Source organism: Prunus avium, chromosome 2 (genome assembly GCF_965620075.1).
Source record: "Prunus avium chromosome 2, drPruAviu1.hap1.1, whole genome shotgun sequence".
Classification (NCBI taxonomy): Eukaryota; Viridiplantae; Streptophyta; class Magnoliopsida; order Rosales; family Rosaceae; genus Prunus; species Prunus avium.
In genome coordinates, this window is record NC_142285.1 from 31,223,824 (window position 1) to 31,243,996 (window position 20,173).

A 20,173-nucleotide genomic window follows, 5' to 3' on the forward strand; every position below is an offset into this window, starting at 1 on the left:
AACATTCGTGATTTAATTTTCTAAACATTTTAACCTAAAAAGATTAAAATTCCAAAATAGAATTTCACTTAAAAATAAATACAACACCATACGTATGCTCGGAATAATTCGAACCCTTCATTGAAGTCATTGCCATAATTGTCTTCCATACGTATGCCCGGAACAACAATTACAAATAAAGATAAACGACAATTATAAATAAAGATAAACAACAATTACAAATAAACATAAATTAATAACCACTATGTGGAGGGCTTGGATAATAGTCTCCAGAGTTGTCTTCTAGAATTGTAGGGGGAACTTGTATTCATCCGGGACTCAATAATTTTGCCTTGCTTATTCCCCCAATACTTCTTCTTTTTTGGAGTATATTTGGATAAGTCCATGGACATTATCCTCTGTTCATTAGCCTCCTTATCTCGTTGGATTTGATAGGCATGTTGCTCTTGTAGGAACTCTAACTTTCGCCTCCTATCCTCCTTTGCCTCATTTCCTTGTTGAACCAATTCAGACAAGAACTTTCTACTTTGGTTGAGATAACCTTCAACACTTTTCCCTTTCTTTTTTTCATCCTTCTGTTTATCTCTTCCCAACGGCCTTGGAGTGGGCATGACCACATCATCTTCATCTTCCTCCAAATTGAATGTATTGCCACTATGAGAAGAATCTTTGAATGTTTGTGTGGGAGATTCACATATGTCGTTCCATTTTGGGCAATCTTTTAAGATTTGCTAAGCATGATACAACTTGAAAGGCCTATTCGGAGGTTTATTATCATTCAAGAAAAGTGTTTTTGTATTCATATCCTACTCATGAAATAAAATAAAAATCAAGTTAATAATTGAAAAGAATTAGAATTATAAATTTAAGCATTGAAAAAAAAGGGGTACTCACCACATCTTCAAGATTGGAGTCACTCACATGCCTTGCATTGGCCTTTGTCATACATGACTTCCCTATAGAACATTGTTGGTTGATGATCTTGAACCGAGAAGTAATAGCTTGCGGTGATCGTACCCCGGCTCCACTCATGCCCGGATCATTTTCCAAAAACTTTTGGTACGCACGCAACCAAAATGAGTCGTTTGATTGATTTGTGCCAATAGCCCCATCTTTAGAGATAGAAACCCACCATTTGCACAATGCCTCATCTTCTTGTGGTTTCCAATTCACACCTCTTTGGGGTTTTGGGGCTATTCTCAATAAGAATGAAAGTAGAATGAAAAAATATAACAAAGGGAGAAACGAAAAAAATGATTTTTGGTGGATTATTTACCAAATGAATGGCTATTTATAGAGTTTGGAATAAGTTTTGGAGTTGGATATGATTTAGATTAATTATAAATATTATTTTGACTGTTAGATGTGAAATTTTACCGTTCATATTGCCTAAAATTAATCATGATCGTTGATGTAAAATATAGTTGTTGGAATAAATAAATAAATAAACAAATAGCACAGCATAACTTTTGAAAATATAGTCATTGAAATCAATTTGCACAAGGGCCAGCTATGTCACACAACTTGCTGGCCAGACAGCAAACCTATAACGCAGGGCCTAGCAATTTTTCGTCTTCACATGGGCTTCCAAGCACAAAAAAAAAGCAAAGTTTGGGCTCCACCTAAAATATCAAGTCCATGCAAAACTTGGACTGGAGTTCCACCCCAAATTTGATATTTCTCAAATTTCCACCCCTCAAAATACATGGGTTGGAGAAGATTTTTGGACTTAAAACTCATAATTTGGGTTTCCACCCCTTGGGTTGAAGATGGCCTTAAAGGAGGATCTAAAAATTAGACAGTTCATATCATTGAACTATATTGCAAAATGCGCCAAAAAGAAGAGCAATGGTATGCAGAAAAAAAATAATTTAACCAAAGAAAAATTGAAAATCGAAACCTATATATTCATTACAAAAATTGACTAGTTCTGTCATACATATTACATCATGATAATTCACATAATACGAACAAAGATTCAAAATATTAACACTTTTTATTATTTGATAATATAACATAAACTATAACATAGTACAAATCTTACCAATAATAAAAATATTGGAACAAAAGTTTCCGCAAAAAATTATCAACTACTTGACATTATCTCTTTCCAAAATGAAAATAAAAACCTATAGAAATTATCAAGTTTGAGAATATTTATTATAAGAGGGCTAAATAAGCGGAACTCTAAAATTGAAAAAAAAAAAAAATCACCAATGGGGTGTTAGTTGAATTTTCCCAAGTCTTTGGTGTGCTCTTAAGTGGTCCTGAATTCAAAACCCCATGGTATTCATGTGTGTGAGTTTCCCCCTTTCCTAACTTCGGGGAAAAAAAAATTATCCTCAAAACAAAGGAATTCTTTTGTGAAATAAAATAAACTTTGAATTCCTTCTAAATGGAGGTTTAAAATATTTTTTGCATTATTAAAATCATTATTGGTTGAGAACACCATTTCTAACTCTTGGAGGGAGAGGAGAACATAGGTAAATACAAAAAATTATGGCATGAAGAATAACAACATAAAATAGTATCTTCTTTTTTTTTGTTTTAATAAATAGTTTTAGTCATGTCCTTTTTAAGGGCAAAACAACGGTAGCACTCATTTGTAACCTCCACTTCCAAATGATTGGTCGCTGCTCTTTTCCACTTTGACCCCAATTCTTCTGTTTGGTGCGCTTAAAACACTTGGCCTCTATGCAGTAAAAAAACGGCGCAGAGGGTCAATTTGGTCATTTTCACTTAAACCGACGGAGAGAGTGTTCGGTATGGACGGCGCTACCCCAGACTCTACTTACGTCAACAACAAAAATTGTAGTATGTACAACGCCATATGCTAGCCTAGCAGGACGAGGTCGGTGCAGACAAAGGCACACGCACGTAATTATGGGTCGGTACCGAGGGTACTCCTGTCTTTCTGCACCACCCAATGAGAAGAAAACAATCTTGGCCTTTTTGCGTTGCGTCAGCTGGCTCAAGCAAACATGGGCCGGTGGTCTACGTATAAAAGAACCACCTGCTCCTGCTGCTGTGACTGCGAGTGCTCTAAAGCTGCATTGCTACGTGTTTAGAGAGAGAGAGAGAGAATGGTAAGGTGATTTTACTATTTTACCCTTGGGTGCGTTGTGGAGGAGCCAAAATCATTTTCATTTCCATCGAGAATAGAACGGTCATAAGTTCGACTCAAATGAACAACGATAGCTTGTTACATTTGTGATGAGTAGATAGAGCAGCTGCGCTGAGGAGAGTGAAGCAGCTCCTAAGTGTGGGTGCGTGGGGTGCGCTTGGGTGTTTGAACTACAAAAAATCAAGTCACCTGGGCTACAGCCCAAGTTAGCATGTGCATAGTTGTGTGGCTTTGTTGTGAGTGTGAAAGAATCTTGTAAATATTTCACTATTTGTAAATAATAATAAAAACAGAAGGATAGAACGGTCACCAAAATCAGCTGATTAATTAGTTTCTCTCAATTTGTAATTCACCCGATTTGGGGGGAAAATACATTTTGTATATACAAAGGGGACAATTAAAACGATGTCGTTAGTTGTTTCTCTCTCTAAGGTTTTTTTAGCAGTGTCTACCTAACAATCTCTTAGCGGTGGCTTTGAACGGACACTTTCTGCTGACGAAATTATCGACCAGGTGGAGGTACGTGCTGAGCTCGTGACACGTGGACACGTTGGTGCCGTTCACGTACGGAGAGTCCTTGCTGCTTAGCCTCAGCTCCTTCCCTATTTCTGCGTACACCCACTGCGTGTCCTCCACCTTCTTCTGGAGCCAGTTCTGGATCTCCACCCTCTTGTGGGCCCCGCGGTCGCAGGCCACATGGCGCCTTTCGTTCTCGTCGATTACGAAACCGGGGACTTTAGTTATGACGTCGTCAGAGTTGACAATGCGTAACACTTTGGCTCCTTTCTTTTCCAGCTGACGCCGGAAGTTCCGGTTGCCAACACGTGGCCCGCCAAACGACATGACGGTGACGAGCGGGGACCGGTTGAACGTCGTTTTGATGTCGTAGGCTACTAGAGTGGCAAGTGCGGCCCCGAGGCTGTGGCCGGTGATGGTCAGGCTGAGTGGCTCGTCGCCGTACGATTGAAGCAAACGTGCAATCTCTTCACGTACCATTTGTTGCAAGCTTGGCATTAAGTGGGTCCCTGAGGTGTAGAGGCTCAAGAAACCACTTTCCACCATTGGCTCGCACTCGTTTAGACCTGAATTGTTATTAGTTCTAGACGGGAGGTGCGTGAGAGTGGCCCGAAGATTCTCGAGCCACTCCAAACATGTGGCGGTGCCTCGGAAGGAGATCACCACGTCGCGCCTCCCTAGCCTAGCGATTTCGTTCTTGTCCTGGCACACCGCCACGTAGCCAATCCAACTGGACTGCGTGGCGACCCAGCTGGGAGCCTTTTCGATCCACCGTGGCAGCTGGATGCCAGACGTGGCACGTAGATTTTTCGTTAGGCGGTAGCCAGTCGCCGGGAGCTCGCAGTTTTCGAACAAGGAGCTCTTGGGGTACTTGCAGGTTGCGTAGGACGGTGAATCCGGGTCAAAGTCAAACGCCTTGTATGCGGCGTCGACGAACTGCCCGTACCGGAGAATCTCGCCGCGTAAGTTGTCGTCCAGTGGGTCTAGAAGGCCTTCCCAGTTCTTGACGCCTTGGTACTCTTCCCAGATTTTGCGAATGGGTTGTTTTGTGGCGGTGACAGCGGTGGTGGTGGTGATGGGGGTGATGGGCTGGGTGAGTGTTAGAGAGCTGAGGGAAACTGGGTTGAGCAGCTGCTCCCAGTTGGGTAGGTTTTGTGTGAAAGTGGCCTGATTGGGGGTTGAGGATGTTGGTGATTGAGTGAGAGTGCAGCAGCTGATTATTGTCTTGAGTTTTTGGGTAGGGACGACGAGGGTGGAGGGATTTGGAGTGGTTACGGGTTTGATAGAGAGCCTCATTGTGAGCTGTAGAGCGTTATGTGGGTATGTACCGATTTGGATCACTTGGGTGGCTCTCCGATGGCGAGAGAGGACACAATATCAGAAAGAGAAGAGACTAGAGTTCTCTCACCGAGTCTCTCTCACTTTCTATGTTGGGAGCTGGCAATTTGTAGTTGCATTGTTGAAGGGGAGGGGGATGGGCCTTTTATAATTACAAAAAGTGTATATGGAGAGAGAGAGAGAGAGAGAGAGAGGAGATATATATATATATGTAGATAGTGCTTAATTTCATGAGGAATTTTCACCAAAAAAAAAAAAAAAAAAAATTTCATGAGGAATAAATTTGAAAAACGAAAATTGGAAAAGAGGAAAGTGTTTCACACATGTACTTTAAAAGCAGAGGAGGGGAAAGAAGAACAGAGCAGAGTGAGACTTTTGTTAAAGTCTCTCTACCTTTTGATCAGAGAGAGAGAGAGAGAGAGAGAAATGAAAAGGTAGAGAGAGGGTATGCGTACACATTGCAATTTGGGTTCGTATATATTTGTATGGAGTAATTTTTGAGTGTGACCATTCATTCATGTTATAATATGTATATTTATGTACTTTAGTTATTTGACATTCATCAATATTATAATAAATAAATTAATAACATCACGTGACGGTGTGATTGTTATACTAAAAAAGTTCTCTCTCTCAAAAAAAAAAAAAAAAAAGTTCTCATTTGAATGAAATTATGACATAATTTTTAACAAATTGAGTTGATGCAAATACAACAAGATAATTTGCATAGTCAGTAATTTTTTACCATAAATTATATTATTGGGTAGAGAAGCAAATACAAAACCTCATGTGTATGACTCATGAGTGAATTCTTTTAATCACTTTAGAAACAAACTCCTCGCCCTAAATTTTAATTTTATATAGAGTGACATCATTAACAAGTCTATTAATAACATATTTATAATATCCAACCGAGTTTTAACGAAAATAAATTCTAAACAATAATGAGCTAGAATTAAAAACTATTGATTCTATTTAAGAAATAGAAAATGGTCATCAAATTTGGACATATATAGGATCCATAGACAATACTTGATTTATTTAGAATAAAAAAAACCCAGAAAAGGTATTTCTCGGATGCATGAGATATTATCTAGGGTTGATTGGTTGGTGAGGGAAGAGAGAGGAAGTCATAACAGAAAAACCGCACTGAGAGATGGACGGTAAGTTAGAAGATATGGGGAAGGAAGGTGGGGTCAGAGTCACATCCAATGATTTTCTTCTAATTTCCAATCAAAATGCACTACTGGTAGGCCCCTCTCAATTATAAACCGCCAAACGACAGCTGCGACTCACCGTAGAATATCTCAGCTTGCGCGGGCTGACTCCGACGACTCGCTCGGCTCCGCTTGGTTTGGCGGTTAAAGCTGCGAACGGTGTGTCGTTTTTCTCACTGCATGTCCACGTAGGCACAGCCGCACGGCACGGGGATTGTTGGGCTAAACCAGGTCTTGTGTCACGGAACTGGTTTGTGAGTTTTAATGTAACAAATCAAAGAACAATTGAGTTGCAATTTTACATGCTGACCTCATGCTTCAATTCAATTAGTCTTTCAAAAAAATAAAACCTCATGCTTCAATTGTGTGCATGTGCGGGTGTGCCCTCGTGCGCATTTTTAATTCTCCAAAACCCTAAAATAGAAATATGCATATATGTTTATAGATCGATCGAAAATAGAAGAGGACTATATATATACAGAAATTCTCCTATGCGGATATCCGGACGTTATTATCGTGCAGATGTCATGTATTTTGTACTACTCATCCGTGCTTTTCTGTCTGTTTACAATGGCATACACACGATAATAATTTTGGACATTAAATTAAAAAAATCAATATTCTATTTTTACTTTTTGAAAAGATGTAGCAATCATTACTTCAATTTCTCTCTCCTTGCTTGTCCCTCTTCATTTCTATTGCTCTTCCTTGCACACATTTCTTCCTTCCACAAACAACTCTCTCCCACTCCATTATTCTCTTATGTCTTCATCTCTTTCTTAAGTTTCTTCATCATTTTTTGTTGGACTTATCGGAAAAGTGAAACCATTGCAATGTCGGAAGCTTATTCACCATTAGTTGGGGAGTCATCACGCACCTCTAGCCCTTAACCATTATGTGTTTAGTGCCAATAGCTCTTTTGCATGCATATTATCTTCTTATTTATTTATTTTTTAATTTGAATCACATAAATTACACCAACGCAACATCACTTGAATTCGTGTTTTCCTTTCATTTATTGCATCAATTCATTATGAATTGGTATTATTAAATTTAAGTCTAGAGTTAAATTAGTGGTACTCTTAAATTATAAATCAATGAGATGGAAAAAAAAAAAAAATCAATTAGCCTGGAGCAACGGATGAATAATTATATAATTATTCTTTGAGTTGTGATTGAACTTGGTTTGATTTCTTTTTTTGAGTTATGACTGAATTTGGTTTGATTTCTTCATATGCAGATGGTTGGAGGGATACTGAATGATTTGAGTTATGATTGAAGGGTTGTACTGGATATTTTCATGGAGTATTTTAGGGTTGTTGGGAGTACTGATTCTTTGAGTACTGAGTATTTTTGCACTTTTAACTATTGTAGACAATTCCATACTGAAAAAGAAAGAAGAATGTTGTGAACAATTACTTTTGGTTAATGATTGATGGATTGTTGCATATATCAAGCTCTAGTGTTGTTTATGGAATGAGAAATGAAATTTTTAACATCGTTTGACTTTGCTAATGTATGCAATCTATATGTTTATTAATCTTGTCAACTCTGATGAATATGGCTGAAAAACAATGGTTTCAACTATAAAAAAAATATATGTTGTGTTTTGTTGAACGAATAAGTTCATTAGGAGAGCCTAAAGTGAGGAGAAAAGGGAGATCATTAGAGTGAGATTGAAAAACATTGTAAAGAAAAAAAAGAAAAACAATCATGAAAAAGTGTGATGAAAAATTACAAAATTACAAAATTAAAATGGTGAAGATAGATGAAATGAAACAAAAAAAATGGAAGAATTAGTAAAAGGTTCGATGGATCAAAACAAAAAAGAAGGAAAAGAAAGCATAGTGGAGAGAATTTATTTTTTTATTTTGTTTTGCCAAAAGAGTAGAGAGATTATTGAAGAGAGGGCATACTGGTGAAATACCCCATGAACTTGTACCTCGCTTTCAATTAGCCGCTATCCTTTTTTTTTAGAAAATTAAGGAACCGATCTATTTTTTTTTCGCCAATGTGCCCCTTGACGTCAGAATTTGGCACTTTCCATCCATTCTGCTGTGAAGATGGAGGGCACTTTAGTCCTTTCGCGTGTCCACACAAGTCAACCCAGTGTAAATCCAAAAGTCGAAGGAGGCTAGAGGCCCAATTTGGGATTGCTGTCACTTTTTAAAAAAGTTGCTTCTGCTGTGCTTTGAAAATAATTAGCTATAAAGTAAATCAGTGCCATGTTTGGTAAACAATATTTTTAAAGTGTTGTTAGTACAAAAAGCAGTATCAAAATCGTTTGGTAAATTTTAATATATAACTGTGAATAATGACTAAAATAGACATGATGTTGAAAGTGTTATGTGCTAATCATGTGGTGTGCTAATCATGTGGTGGTAGTGGTGGTGGTGAAAGAGGTGGTGATGAAGGTGGTGGTGGTGATGAAGGTGGAGTTGGTGGTTGTGGTAGTGGTGATGGTGGGGATGGTAGTTGTGGAGGTGGAGGTGGTGGTGGTGGTGGCAGCGTGGTGGTGGTGTTGGTTGTGGAGGTGGTGGACGAGGTGGGGGTGGTGGAAGAGGTGGTGGTTATGGTGGTGGTGGCGGAGGATGAGGATGTGGTGGTGGTGGTGGTGGCGGTGGTTGTGGTTGTGGTTGTGGAGCTGGTGAATGTGGTGGTGGAGGTGGTGGAGTTGGATGTGGAAGTGGAGGTGGTGTCATTTTTTAAAATGAATAATGGTATTTTGGGAATTAAAAAAATTCATTAAAGGCTCATATCTGCTTCTTTTGAAAGTAGCTTTGAAAAGCAACTCAGAGCCTGCTTTTAAAAGCTGCTGTCAAAAGGCCACTGCTTTTAAAATAATCAGGATATTTTATTTTTACCAAACACCTTAAACTGCTTAATTTTAAAGTGAAGCAAATTTTTGGCCAAAAAAAGCAATCCCAAACGGGGCCTAGGTCACTTTCAGGAAAAAAAAAGAAAAAGAAAAAAAAGGAGCAAACAAACTGAGATTAGAGCGTTCGAAAGTTTGGGGGAATTGGGGATTTCATGAAATCGACCTACATAGTGGCTGACGTTGACAAATCGGTGAGGTTGTCATACGATTCTTGAAGCAACACACCTGTATTGACCAAGAAAGATGCATGTCATTACCACATTTTACAGTTTGGGCGACGAAAGCAAAATCGTCGCGCAAAGAACAAAGCAATCGCCCAAATAACAGTGCGACAGCTGTAGCGTCGCGCAAAATTAGTCGCGCAAAGATCGTAAAGAAAGGCTTTGCGCGACAGATGTTATGTACATTCGTCGCACAGGAAACTTCGTTGCACCAAACGTTCAGGGACGGTCCTTCTTTCGTCGCGCAAACCATTGCGCGACGATTTTACTTCGTCGCACAAACCTTTCAGGGACGGCACTTATTTCGTCGCGCAAAATAGTTGCGTGACGAAACAGTAGTTGTCGCAGATACAAAATGCGACGATGTGAATTCATCGCGCAAGTAACAAGCGACGAAAGTACACTCGTCGAAGTACAGAGTAGTGGGCAGCCTCCCAAGTATAGTAAGTCTTCTTCAACTTTCCCTTTCTTTTCATTGTTTAAGTGGTTGTGGTCCATAAGTTGTCGGTAGAATTGGATTTTTCCATCTTCTTGCCTTGCTGTAAAATTCCTTCTTGAATAGAAAAGTGTGGTCCCAAAGTAAAGCATGTGCGTTGGTTTGTCTGTGTGTGGCTGATGTTAGTAAAGGCTGGTGCCGATTGGTACGTTTGTTGTAGTAAATTGAAGTTGTTGAGTTAATTATTTGTTGTTTGTAGGTGATCCAGAGTTATTTACAATTAAAATTCACCATGGGGGGTATTTTAAAAAGGGAAAGTATGTGGGAGGTACTGTCCAATGGGCGGACAACTGTAGTACAGATCAGTTGTCAATGCTGGACTTATATGATGTTACTGAATCACTAGGATACAACCACATAAAAGTCGATTATCGCTATAGGTCCACAACATTAGGTTATGTGGCAATTCGAGGAGACTTGGATGTGCTTGATTTTGTGCGTTAGATACCTGCATCAAGGGTTCACGGTTTGTACATCACAAAAAAGCCAGAACCACAGAGAGATACTGAAGTCTCTGCAGCTATATTTAACTTTTAAAATTTGCTTCAACCAGAATTGATACATGTAGATGTACAAGATGATGTAATCATTGCTGATGATGCCGATAATGAAGCTGAAGAGGAAGATGAGGAGCAACAGGTAGATGAGGAAGAAGCTGTAAATGTTGATGCAGAGGATGATGACGAAGAGCGCCTGCAGTTCATAGATAGTGACTATGAGCAAACAGATGAAGAACAAGAGAGACAAAAGGGAGCAGAAGATGACAGGTGGTTTGATACGCATGTAGTGGAGGAAGCTGCCGAAGAACCACAGAGAGAACCTGGTGAAGTTCCAAGTGACTACAATTTAGAGGATCTTCTAAGTGTTTCAGAAGAGGAAGATGAAGTTGATGAAAATCCAGGTGTGGAAAAGGTTAGTCGTAGACGAAAAGCTCCTAGGTTCAAGCAATTCAAAAGGGATACTGATTTATTTAATCCAGTATTTCATATTGGCATGGAGTTTGCTAACATGGAACAATGTAGGGAGGCCATAAGATTCTATGCAGTTTCAAGTGCTAGGCCACTGAGATGGGTGAATAATGACCCTCACAGGGTTAGGGTGGTGTGTGGAAGTGGAGGAAAGGCTGAAAAAAAAAAAAGGGTTTAGGAAAAAGAAATGCAGAAAAAAAATAATAAAAAATGTGTACAAAGTGCTAAAGATGATGGTGGAAAAGAAAATGGAGAAAATGGTGGAGAAAAGGGTAAAGAAAAAGGTAAAGAAAAGAGGGGTGTCAAGTGTGATTGCCAGCTATATGCATCTTATGTGGGCAAAGGGCCTACTACTAAGATCAAGACATATCAACTAAAGCATTCATGTGGAAGGATGCAGAAGACCAAGTTTGCCACTTCTTCTTGGCTTGCTCAAAGGTTTGATGAGGATTTGAGAGATAATCCTAATATGTCTGTGACGGATTTCATGAAGATTGTGAAGAAGAATTATGGCATAGATATCACTACAAACCAGTTTTACAAAGCCAAGAGCATAGCTAAAGAGAGAATACATGGAAGTATTGAAGAACAGTATGCAAAATTGTGGGATTACTGTGAAGAGTTGAAGACAAACAATCCAGGCAGCACTGTATTAACCAAGACTGATTTGCGTGGGGACAACCCAGTATTTAAAAGAATATATATATATGTTTTGGAGCATTGAAGAAGGGCTTTATTGCAGGATGTAGGCCAGTTGTGGGTTTCGATGGTTGTCATGTGAAGGGAACTCATCCAGGACAGATTTTATCTGCAGTTGGTATTGATGCGAATAATGGGATGTACCCTATCGCATTTGCTGTGGTTGAAGTAGAAAATACCGAGACTTGGACATGGTTTATGGAGATTTTCTTCGCTGATGTTGGGTGTGAAAATGGTAATGGTTGGGTGTTCATGTTAGATAAGCAAAATGGTTTGGGGCAAGTCATTAGGGATTTGATGCCCACTGTTGAACACAGGCATTGTGTTAGGCACCTCCACAATAATTTCAAGATTGCTGGTCACAGTGGACTAGCATTAAAGCAAAGATTGTGGGCAGCGGCTAGATCAACTACAATACCCACATTTGAAGCTGAAATGGAGAAGATGTTATCTCAATCAGATGCAGCTCACAGATGGCTTCAGGAAAGGCCAGCAAATCATTGGAGTAGGTCACACTTCAGTACTCATTCTAAGTGTGATATGCTTCTTAACAACTTGTGTGAGTCTTTTAACTCAGCTATTATTGAAGCAAGGGATAAGCCTATTCTGACCTTACTAGAGAGAATTCGAAGTTATTTGATGCTAAGAATGGCTAGACTTAGAGAAACTGTTTGGACACATTATGTTGGTCCTAGGATTTTCGGAATTGTTGAGAAGCTAACAACTGAGAGTGCTCAATGCATAGCATCATATGCTAGTGGGGGGAAATATCAAGTTAATAACATCCACGGTGGAATGTATGTAGTGGATTTGGAGAGGCACACCTGCACTTGCAGAAAGTGGGACTTATGTGGAATCCCTTGTTCACATTCTGTGGCTGCAATTGCCAAAATAGAGAAGAGCCCTTATGACTTTCTACATTCACTTTACAAAAGAGGTGCATATGACAGGGCTTATGAGAGTTATATATCTCCAATGCCTAGTCAAGAATACTGGAGAAAAACTGGCCATAGACCCATCAAGCCACCTCTTTATCACAAACAATCGGGAACGCCTAGAACAAGTAGGCAAAAGGAACCTGATGAGATACCAAAAAATGCAACAAAGCTGAAGAGATATGGGATTGTCATTTGTTGTAAAACTTGTGGAGGTGAAGGTCACAATTCTGCAACTTGTGGAGCTGAAGGTCATAATGGAGAAAGAGGCAGAAGACAGGTATGAAGTTTGTGATTATTTCTGTTGATATGAACTTTGTTGAAGGTGCAAGTTGGTCCTTTATTTGTTATAATTTTATTTTTATTTTTTTGTTCAAGGAACAAGCTAGAGGCAGGGGAAGGGCAATAAGAGTTCGAGGCAGGGGAAGGGGAACAAGTATGCCAAGTGTTCCTGTCAAACAACCAAATCAAGCTGAGACTTCAATCCAAGATAGACCTTTTAGAAGAACAAAGCTTGGGGTAATAGCATATGTACTGATTTGCTTTCAATACTTACATTCAATGTTTAAACCAAATTTGGACTGATTTGCTGATTTTTGTCATTCAATTAGGCGAGAAGAGGGGGGCAAATGTCTGAACTAACAAGGCAGCTTGCTCAAACTGGTGCTACCTTACAAGGAATTCAAATTGGGCATGCTTCTCAACCAAACTCAGAAAATGTACCTCTACCGAAAAGACCAAGGCCATGGAGAGTGTAGCTGAGATTTGCTGATTTTGGTTTTTGGAACACCAAAACATTAGGACTACTTATGTAATGGATATGTTTTGGAACATTTTATTTTGATGAATTTCTAGCTGATATGGTTCTAGGATTCTCATACTGATTTCAATGTATTAGTATTGGAACACAAATATTTTGGTTGGATTACAGTTAGAACACATGTGTTGCTTGGATTCATGTTGGAACAGATGTTTTGTAATGGATATGTTTTGGTTTAATAGTGTTGCAACACTTATGTTTGTTTGCTTGCTTATATGACCTTTTTGCCAATTAGAAACAAAATTGTCAAAACACAACTCATACATTGTCACATCTCGGATCGACTCCGCCGTAGCACGATATTGTCCGCTTTGGGCCCCCCCTCTTTGGCCCTCACGGTTTTGTTTCTGGGAGCTCACTACCAACTTCCCAGTGGGTCACCCATCCTGGAATTGCTCTGGCCCCCAACTCGCTTAACTTCAGAGTTCCTACGACTCCGAACCTAGTGAGCTCCCAAATGGCCTCGTGCTAGATGGATGCGAGCATGTACATATGAGGCACATCAACCCCCTCTCCATTGGTCGATGTGGAATCTTACAATCCACCCCCCTTAGGGGCCCGACGTCCTCGTCGGCACACTCGCACCACACGGCAGAGTGGCTCTGATACCAAATTGTCACATCCCGGATCGGCTCCGCCGTAGCACGATATTATCCGCTTTGGGCCCCCCCTCTCTGGCCCTCACGGTTTTTGTTTCTGGGAGCTCACTACCAACTTCCCAGTGGGTCACCCATTCTGGAATTGCTCTGGCCCCCAACTCGCTTAACTTCAGAGTTCCTACGACTCCGAACTCAGTGAGCTCCCAAAAGGCCTTGTGCTAGATGGATGCGAGCATGTACATATAAGGCACATCAACCCCCTCTCCATTGGTCGATGTGGGATCTTACATACATGCCATTACATTCAACAAAAAGACCAAAAGTCCATGTTTTACACCTCTGCAACACAACTGATACATGGCAGGTCACATTGTCTTTCCCTTTCCCTCTTCCCTTTATTTATAGGACAGATTACATACGCTTCTCTGGCAAATATCCTTCATTGTCTTTGTCTTTCCCATACATCAACCACAAAACTATCACAAACAACAAACAAGACACCCAAAACCAAGGGTTTTTTTTCAACTTCTTTGGCTGAGATTTTTTTGCATCTTCCATCATGTTTATTTTCCGTAGCAGCCCAAGTATAGTTTGCTTCGACCTCTCACACATTTGTGGGTCACCCCATTCCCAATATCTACATCTATTCTGTACATTTCTCCCAACAAATTGATACATAAAAAATAGAAGAAAAAAAGTGCATCAGTCCAAATTTCTACTCAGCAACCCAAATTTCAAATCTGCAAACCAAATTTCAATTATAAACTTACCCTCCCACATATGTAAAACCTCCTCCCTGGATGTGCAGTAGTCCAAGATGTTTGGATTTTCGCAGTCTTACCACAGTAGCAAACGACTGAAGGCACCATCCATGAACTACCCTCTTCACCTTCGGCATTCCACCTCTGTGACCCATGACCTCCATGACCTTTGCCAGGTAAGGACCTCCTCATCTCCTAATATTTTGGGTTTTCTCCTAAACCCTAGATCCCCTTCTGGTTTATGGTACAAAAATGGAGGGAAATTTTTTGGGGGAAAAATAGAGCCAAAACGAAGGAACTAATAGGTGAAGCATGGGTTCAGTTCAGTGGAGACGCGAAATGACCAAATTAACCTTCAACTTCACGGCAGAATGGATGGAAAGTGTCAGATTTTTACGTTGGGGGGTACATTGGCGAAAAAAATTAGTTCGGTTCCTTAATTTTCTAAAAAAAAAGGATAGGGGGCTAATTGAAAATTAGGTACAAGTTTAGGGGGCAAATCACTAGTATACCCTTGAAGACAAACGGTTAAAAAAAAAAAGTAATCACTAGCTAGCTAGTAACCTAAAAAAAAAAACCATGGCCTAAAATAATTACGTAGCAAAAACGGTAACTGAAGAGAAGAATAAAAGTGATGGGTTTTGTGAAAGTCCAACTAAAGTACCGAAGAGTTTTAGATGGAAAAAGAAATGTCTTTATGTTTTCAAGGATGTAATTAAAGAGGAGAGAGAGATGGAAAAGATAATCATGTGGTTGACTTATATATATATTATTGAGGGACACCTTTTAAGATACCCTACGATTTTTTTTTTTCAACAATCCAAAATGTCTATTTTTCAAGTCTTCATTCATAGATCATCCTTTCAGTTTATAAGGTTTTGGAATTTTTCTTTGTAATCTAGACGTGCCACCTATTAGGAAATGCGATTATGGATATACAAAATGACTAAAAATAAAATAAATATTCTCAAAGGGGAGCTCTTGATAGATTCATTGTTAAAGAATCACATGCATCAATTGATGAAGATTATGGCATTAATTTATGGTTAATTATTATTTTTAATATTTTCATGCTAGATTATGTGAGGGCCTCAATTTATGTTTCGTAAAGAGCTCTCAAAATCTCAAGACCGGCTATGATAGGCAAATACACTAATTTCTAGTAAACACTAAAACTATTATGGTCATATCATTTTAGGCTTTTTTTTGTATCTATATATGAAGGCTGAGATATCAAACGGTGAAACATTAAAAAATCCAAAAAAATGCACTTAATAAAATAAGGTATTAAGAGACAACAAATTAATATAATGAGGTAAAATAGTAACACAATTATCATCTAAATAAAATAATTAAAAACACAAAACCCACATTTTGAATGTGGCAGCTATCCCACTCCTCCACCCTTTAAAAAAAATTGTTTTCATAATTAAATTCCAGAAATGCACAGGCAATTTTTCCTGATAAACTCACAAGCCTTATTGTTGATTCTGACAATGATCATGCACTGGCAATCTCAGCACCCCCTTTTGCCTAATAGATTCTAAGTTTATAATTAACAAGGGCCCACTAGTTGCTTAATTTTGAACCAATCAAATGGATTTAATCTTTCTCTGTGGGCCCAATCAAAACCCTACTAGCTAGTCTAATTTCCACGAGTGTATATATAGAACAGGACAGCTGTTTATGTAGTTTTGCTCTTTTTGGCCCTAGCATGAGCCACATAGACCTAAAACACATCCACAGGGTTCACCGTTATGTGGAAACATAACACGAGCCGCATACAAAGCCATATTAAGCCAAAGTAAAGCCGAGTGGACTTGAAAGCCGTCTGGTAAAAACCCTGATTAGAACTAGTCAAAAACTTCCAAACGGTTTGATGATTAATCCTATAAATCACCCTTTCAAGCCTGATTATATTAACTCTAATCCACCTTAATTAGTGTTAAGCTTTCCGGCATGAGATACTAAACTAACTCATTCGTAAGGATCACTAGGATGTTAAAGTTGATCAACATTCAAACCGAAATTACTTTGCAATGAGTGAAGAAGGTCTAAAATACGATCGACTATCTCCAGTGTTTTAGAGGAAAGTATACTCTCACAATGACTGTCTAGGTACTCAATGTGGTGCTCAATTTGGTCATCCATACTCATAATGTCACTCAATATGATTCACTTAAATGTTTGTCGTAATTCGACTACATGTGGGAAGGCATATAGATATAATTGAGATATATTAAAAAATTAGATATTATACAAGCCTTTGAACCAAATCCCTAATATAACTTGCATTTCACATGTTAATTGATCAAATTATAGCGGAAAACTCACATGTGTTATGATGGTATTAAAGCAGGTAATTTTACATGTTTGTCTTAATTCAACACATGCACATGCATGTTATATAGAAGGTGCTTTGAAAGATATTTGAAAGAAGAAAGAAAAAAGAAAGAAAAATCTGACATTAGATATCACCCAAGCCCACATGATATCCTTCGTACAAAAATCTCATATGTGTACCGAAAAAACTGAGTTGTTTAAAGACAATCGTTTGTTATTATTCTCCATAGAGTTCCAAAGTACCACAAGAGAAAAGGGACAGTGAGAAGTGGAAGTACTGAGAGATGCATGCCATAATAGCATTCCTGGTCTGCTCACTGTCCACATTCCTGGTCCTTGTTCCCTCAACTCCTACTATTTTTGGAAATCACAACATGACAAAAGAACTTGCCCACTTTGTTTAATTATTTTCTCCATCTTTTTGCATTTTCTTTTCTCCAAAATGAAAATTTTTTGTAGGTTCCGAGTACACCACATTGATGTACCATCCATATACATAAGAGATGTATAAATATTTTATTTCTATTTCAAAAAAGCATTGCAGTAAGTTGGAGAGTCCAAACCACACGTCCTATGTATATTAGATGAAACACTAGCTGGCTGGTGTACCCGAAACATGCAAAAATTTATCCTCCAGAAGAAATGTTTATATATCGAACTCCTCAAATTACAATTCAACTTCATTTTCAGCTATTCGTTTTCTGATTGCTTCATACATAAGGTTAAACAAGCAATTAATTAACAACTAAAAGTTGGTTTTAAATTATAATATAGTATTCAAGTCTAGAAAAAAGTATATGATTCAATTGGCCAATGTATTCAGTGATTGCTTAATTCACACATTACGTAACTTCACGATCTGAAGTGCACAAAAAAGAAGATAGTTTTTTTCTGGATATGGAAGCTCTCCAAAATATATCCTTTAATTACTTATGGCAGAACAAGGACGTGAAGAAAGCTCTCATAATAGGGTGCACGGAAGAAAATATATATGATTGGTGAGCAATATGTAACCAGCCCCTTGACAAAAATAAGCAATAATTTTGTAAGGGAAACTATGTTTTCTAAGGAAAAATAACCAACAAATTTTCTTTTGTGCCCATCATAATTGTAAGTCGCTTTCAGTTCCTACGTTTTTTTTTTCTTCCACCCCCTCAATAGCCAGAACCTAATGTAGTGCTTATTTATTTGACAGCTAGCCAGAAAAATAATTCTTTATTTTCTGGGTGGCATGGGTCAAAGGCAAGAAATGAAAAAATCAAGACTTTGGTGCATCACATACCAATCATTTGAACCAGTAGCTGGCTAGATCTAGCCATATATGCTTGCAATATGAAAGTTATTAGGTCAACCTTTCTGGTAGCTAGTAATTATAACAAAAGTGAAAGCAAGATCAAAACATATTCAAACCGTAAAGGGCATCCACTGTAGAGCACTCTACACATCGACAAGCAAAGGTGATATTTTAATTCGGGTCATGAGTTATATTACTATAATGTTCAAGAAAAAGCAACAAAAAAAAAAGAGTTTTGCCCAGATCTAGCCCAGTGAAAAATGACCTTAACTTACAGACCAACGGTCTCAGGTTCCAATTGTAGTTTGTGTGAAAAACCCTCCTCCTTCTTGTATTATTAGACTATCACACACTTGTATTTGAAAAAAAAACAAAGAGCTTTAAATGTGAATTCAATACTAAAGAACATTATTAAACCTACCAAGAAACAAGAAACAGAGTTAAATTCTTGGTAACTTGCCTTCCAACAAGATTCATGTTTGACATTGGGACTTTTTTTTTTCTTTAATGAATTTGTATGGCTTATTTATGTAATTTCCCATACTTCATTGTTTTTTTTTTCTCATATATAGGTTGAAACATAGGAATAAATGTTCGTACGTACATTTGTCTGGGTGTGATAGCAAAGAGTATTATTAATGGGGGTGTTCTGGCAATGAATTCATACAAGCACCTTTTTGGATGAATGATTGAACTACTTCGATTATTATTATTCTTTCAATGCGATATGATGAGGTCCATTAAAAAGGGATCTTCAGACCCTTCGGAAATCTTCACCATGTCCATTATTGGGACTTTCTGTCGGGTTTTGATGTTCTACTATCCTTCCAACAATCCATACCTCCTCTAATTATATACGAAAAATGTTATTATTGTCAGACTGTAAATTTTGTGCCATGGATGCTAAGCTCGATCGATTATTAGTAAGATATATCGTGTATAAAACACACATTCATTATGCGAGTTATGTATGAACTAACTAATTAACTAAAGGGGAAATTGTTATAAACGAAGGGAATTTGGTCGAAAATATAGCTCCCATTGTTTGGGACAACATATCCCATCATCAAAACAGTGTTACTTCCATAATTTTCTTAGACAAATTGGCGGTCCAATGATAGTGTTCCATGTAAATCCTTGACTAGTATAGTAGTCCTGCATCTTTAATTAGGTGACACTAACCTTTTCTTTGAATAATTGACCAACTTGTTCCCACGAGACATGGCATGCTTTCTATAATTAGCGGCTATTAATTTATTGGGTCATTGTTTCAGACCTCCTATGCAGCACTGTCCATTAATTCAAGGGCGGATCTGGGGAAACTGTTTGTACGGCAGAGGAAAAATGCAACGATGCATCCACACAACAGAAGAAGAAAACATGACTTTGGTTGGTTCTTCAGTTGGTCCCCCAGCAGCCTGCAGCCATTTTGTAAAGTAGCTCCGAAATGAAGACCTTAGATCTCTCCGGACTTTTTCGTCATTATGCATTGTTCATGTTAAAGTTTTGTATCAGATTAATGTTGAGAGTTGAATATAGCTTGGAAACGAAATGTGTAAAACGCCGAAAACACATTTTCAGCTATACGAACTCTTTGTCAATATATTCAAGTCCTCCTATTTCAGCATGTTTACCGAGAAGCAAACTTTATAGTAGATGTGTTGGCAATGCTAGGGTATGATATATCAGACCCAACCTTCCATTTGGTTCTCCAATTTTCCTTTTTCTATTGTTTGTAAAGTTTCGGAATTTAGGAATCCGTTGGGGATTCTCGTTGTAATTTCTTTTGATTTAAAAAGAAAAAGACATATATTCAGCCATTTTGGCCTAATATTCATGAGACAAATAGCGAAAAAGCTACATCTTTGATTTACATGAGAATGTTTAAGTCAGTTGCTCTAGCACAAATGAGTGACTCAATTATTGATATGTATTAGCGAATGAATGAGAATGCTTAAATCAGT

The 20,173-nt window shown here is 38.4% G+C and overlaps 1 long non-coding RNA gene and 2 pseudogenes across 1 annotated transcript; 2 read left to right on the plus strand and 1 right to left on the minus strand.

Annotated features, from left to right (window-relative positions):
* Positions 1 to 3,226: 3,226 nt before the first annotated feature.
* LOC110750657 (phospholipase A(1) DAD1, chloroplastic pseudogene) lies at positions 3,227 to 5,115 on the minus strand (annotated as a pseudogene).
* Positions 5,116 to 10,102: 4,987 nt separating this feature from the next.
* LOC148296858 (uncharacterized) lies at positions 10,103 to 12,678 on the plus strand (annotated as a pseudogene).
* Positions 12,679 to 12,773: 95 nt separating this feature from the next.
* LOC110750656 (uncharacterized) lies at positions 12,774 to 13,391 on the plus strand. Its single transcript, XR_002525775.2, has 2 exons — positions 12,774 to 12,911; positions 13,004 to 13,391. It is a non-coding gene; the product is annotated as an uncharacterized LOC110750656 (long non-coding RNA).
* Positions 13,392 to 20,173: the final 6,782 nt, after the last annotated feature.